Below are 4,649 nucleotides of genomic sequence, written 5' to 3' on the forward strand. Positions count from 1 at the left end.
TGACTTGTGCTTTTTCTCTTACAGATTTTAGTACATTTTATTTGTTATATATACTTAGTGATTTAGCTATTATATGTTGCGGGGATTTTCTTTTCTGATGTTGTCTATTGCAACGGCGTAAACTAATTCAGACAGATTGTAAAAATATATACAGCTTTAATGGAGAAATAGACTTACAGAACCACCGTTCCTGCAGAGACCAGGAAAGCAGAAGCGAGCACTGCAAGCAGGCTCACAAGATTTATAGGTAAACATTAGCCTGAGGCAAACACGCCCCTTAAGGGGCGGGACTTATCCCTACAGTCTATTTTGTGTTTTGTGTGCTTCTTGTATTTGTATGGATGTGCCTTTCACTAGTTTGCTGCAGGTTTTTTCCATGATCATGTTGAAGCTATGATCTATGCCACTAACTTGGGATTCATCTATGCCTATATGTCAAGTTTGGGAGCCTAGGCCCCTGCCCCTCGCATCTATCCCAGCCCCCAGGCCTGGTCTGGACTCCAAATTCCAGGGAGGGGTTAGGACCACTCCCCAGGGTACTTAAGTGATCTCCCAAAAAAAGAACTCATGGTCTTCCTTTCTTCCTCCTAGGGGTCACGTTCCCACAGCTTCCCAGTTCCCTCTTGGGGCCACCTGAGAGCATAGATCTCCCATTAAACCTGGATATTTCTTAATTTCGCTTGTTTTGATTTGGCTTGATTGGGAATTTTGAGTCGGCAGGGAGCTCATGTTAGGAAATATTCCTAAAATTTTGGAAGTTCCACCGAGATAGGGCAGGCCCTTTCCATGTGGCAGGCCACGTGTTGAAAGGCCCCTAGTCTACACTTTGAGGTCTCTATGCCACACTTAAAACCAGCTTCTGGGCTACAGCAGCTGCGTCTTGGTGAGTCCCTTTTCTTGGCTATGCTATAGGGTTTGGGGGGGTACCCAGTTGTACTTATTTTTGTCGTTTTGGGATTCCTGCTGAAGTCGTGAACTCACGTCGGGAATTCGAGTCCCAGGTGCGGTCAATCCCGTGGAATCAGGCTTGGCTGAGGCGGAGATCTGTTTGTCCTGGGACACCGGGCATCCAATGTCCACGGCCCCTTTTGGACTTAAAAGCCATTTTGGAGGATGCCCTGAAATGGACTTAGGCCTTGTGATTGGGCATAGACTCTAAAATGGTCACTTACAGTTCAAAGCCATGTCTGCTGTTGCCCCTGTAAGCCTCTTACAAAAATCTTTTAAAATTGATCCTGTCTGATACAAATAAACAGAGCTTACATATATATGCCCATGGTTTTTGGTCTCTGCACTCTCTCGCCCCCCACTTACTATCCAGTGTCTCACAGCACCAGAGGCACTGGCCTCTCCCCCACTCCCTCAAGTCCATACTTCCCAACCCCCTCCTGTGTAACAACATTCTTTTCCCTCCCTTTCCCAATTTGGAGGTTCAAGGTCAACTTCCACCTTCCCCTCCCCCTCCTACCTCACTGTTCCACTCCTGGACCCCCTCTGCACACTGGGTTATCCCCTCCCATGCTCCCTTTTCTCTTCCAAATCTCTCTCAGGTAGAAAAGCAGCTAGGTTCCTTTTCTACTAATCATTCTGCTTCCTCAGTCAGTACCAGATATTAGGAAAGAGTTTAAAAAAAAGGTTGATGATAGTCCCCAAACTCCTATATGGTAATTGGTGAAAATGGCCTTTAAAGTTTTTAATGTGAGAGAGGAATCAGCTGAGTCTTCCCGATAGACAAAGCTACAACAATCTACAAGCCTTAGCAGCTGCCCTAAGGTCACAGGAAGGGGAACAAAGGAAGCCAACCACAGGGCTCTATCAAGTGTGGCCTAAATGGTCACATGGCACGATATTGCACTACACTTGCTCTATCTACCAGCAACCTAGACATTGGAAATCACAATGCCCCCATGCAGGCTTGTCCTCTATGCCAAGCCATGGAGATCCGGCCTCATCACCATCGGCAAGTGAAACTGTATACCTATAATTCAAAGGTTTGTTTGTTTTCATGGTGTCCCACATTTTCTTTGTTTGTTTCATATGTTTTTATTTTTCCTTTTCTTTTGTTCTAATACACTTTATCTTCTAGTCTTGATATTTTCTCTTCTGCTTGATTAATTCTACTTGTAAAGTTTTCTTTTGAGTTTTCTAGTTGAGTTACTGGGTCTTTCAATTTTACCTTAAGTCTCCTAATGGCATTAGAAGGAAAACTTTAACCCAAAGAGGTTAACTATACCCACAAAATCACAGGCAATAAGTAATCTCAAACCAGCAAAACCCAAAGACAGGAAACACATCACATAAACACACACACACACACACACACACACACAACCATCATCACCAACAACTACAAAAAATAACAGAAATTAAGAATCATTGATATCTTTCAGTATCAATAGTATCAATTACCCAGTAAAAAGACACAGACTAACAGAATGGTTGTGTCACATCGAAGTTGGACAAGGCAAACCAACAGAAAAAAAAAAAGCACCAAAAGAAGGTACAAGAATCACAGACCCAGTCATTCACACATTCAGAAATCCCATAAAAGCATTAAACTGAAAGCTATAATATATACACAGAGGACTTGGGACAGAACCACGTAGGACCTGTGCTTGCTGCTTCAGTCTCTGTGAATTCATATGAACTTTGCTTAGTTGATTAGAGGGACTTGTTCTCCTGATTTCCTCTATCCCCTCTGGTTCCCATACCCCTACCTCCTCTTTCAAAGGGTTTATTCCTTGAGCTCTAAGGAAAGACATTTGATGGAGGCATCCCAATTAGAGCTGAGTGTGCTAAGGTCTCTCTCTCTGCAGTATATCTGGCTACGGCCACTACATTTGTTCCCTTCTGCTGCAGGAGGAAGCCTCTCTGATGATGACTGAATAAGGCTCTGATCTATAAGTATAGCAGAATATCATTAGGAGTCACTTTATTTTTACTCTCTATTTTTTTTAAGAACAGTATTATTTGGTTTAACCCTAGGTCTCTAGGTCTCTGGGTTATTTAGTCTCTCATTCTTGGTTGCCCAAGCAGTGTGTGGTTACATCTCATGGAGAAGGCCTTAAGTCAAATCAAACATTGGTTGGTTACTCCCACAAGCTTTGTGCCATCGTCGCCCTAGCATATTTTACAGGTAGGTCAGAATGTAGATCAAAGGGCTTGTGGCTGGATTGGTGTTTACAGTTCACGTTAGATAACCCTCAGAGTACGTCCCATAGCAAAGACACTGGGACATGGGAGTGAAGGTTCTATATAGCACTAGCTTGACCTCTCCACGTTCAATGAATTGTGTAGTTGTTGTCTTCATCAATGTGGCCTTGATGTCACTTTGTGGAGAGCAACCTATTGTCTTGGCAATAGCCTGGGTTTCTTGGGGATTTCCATGTGACTCCCTTGAACAACAACTCTATTAAATGTATCCTGGGAGGGGGAAGGGGGAGAGGCAGAGGTGGAGGTGGGCAGGGGGATTGGGGGAGGCAGGGGAGGAGGGAAAGAGATCTGGGGCTAGGAACCGGCTGCCACTGCGCTCTGCTTAGCTGTTGGGCTCAGTGTGTAGGGGGTGGGGGATGGGAGTGTTCCACTATGGAGGCAAATGGGAGCTCAGGCACCTTGGGCAGCACCAGCAACTCCCAACCTGACCCCAGTAAATTGTTTATTGGTAGACTGAGCTGGAAGACCTTACTAGAAAGCCTTAGAGACTATTTTAGCAAATTTGGAGACATCAGAGAATGTATGGTCATGAGAGATCCCACTATAAAACACTCCAGAGGCTTTGGTTTCGTCACCTTTGCAGACCCAGCAAGTGTAGATAAAGTATTAGGTCAGCTCCACCATGAGTTAGATTCCAAGACAATTGACCCCAAAGTTGCATTTTCTCGTTGTGGGTAGCCCAATGCAATGGTGGAGGGTGTACACGGGATGCAAAAATCTCGACTTGACTCACATGGGGCACCGAGAGGCCATTAGATGATGGTCACAAGAACAAAAAAAAAATTTGTAGCAGGATTATCTGTGAACACTGTAATGAAAGATGTAAAGCTGTATTTCAAGCAGTTTGGCAAGGTGGAGGATGCATTGCTTATGTTTGACAAAACCACCAACAGGTACAGAGGGTTTGGCTTTGTCACTTTTGAGAATGAAGATGTTGTGGAGAAAGTCTGTGAGATTCATTTCCACAAAATCAATAATAAAATGGTAGAATGTAAGAAGGCCCAGCTGAAAGAACGCTTGTTCCCAACTGGAACAAGACACAGGATCCAGAGGCTGCCCTACACCATGAATGCGTTCATGCTTAACATTAAGATGTTGGGCTACCTGAACTTTGTGGGAACCTATGGCCAAGGCTACCCTAGATTTGCTCCTAGCTATGGCTACATGTTCCCAGGCTTCCCAGCAGCAGCTTATGGACCAGTGGTGGCAGCAGTGGCAGCGGCTCGAGGATCAGTCCCAAATAGCCACATTGCTCAACCTAATTTTGGTGCACCTGCTTCCCAGGCAGGTTCCAACCAGGTGTGGCCCAGAGGTGTTCCAGGGCCAACAGCCCAGGACCTGTCACCAATCTCTATGGCCCTTCCAGCTAGGACTCCAGAGTGGGGAATTACATAAGTGCAGCCACCCCACAGCCTGACTCAGGCTTCGGCCACGGC

The 4,649-nt window shown here is 45.1% G+C and overlaps 1 pseudogene; it reads left to right on the forward strand.

Annotated features, from left to right (window-relative positions):
• The first annotated feature begins 3,585 nt into the window (after positions 1 to 3,585).
• The window catches only part of LOC101989829, a 1,955-nt pseudogene continuing 891 nt past the window's right edge, over positions 3,586 to 4,649 (forward strand).

Source organism: Microtus ochrogaster, unplaced genomic scaffold, assembly GCF_000317375.1.
Source record: "Microtus ochrogaster isolate Prairie Vole_2 unplaced genomic scaffold, MicOch1.0 UNK57, whole genome shotgun sequence".
Lineage (NCBI taxonomy): Eukaryota > Metazoa > Chordata > Mammalia > Rodentia > Cricetidae > Microtus > Microtus ochrogaster.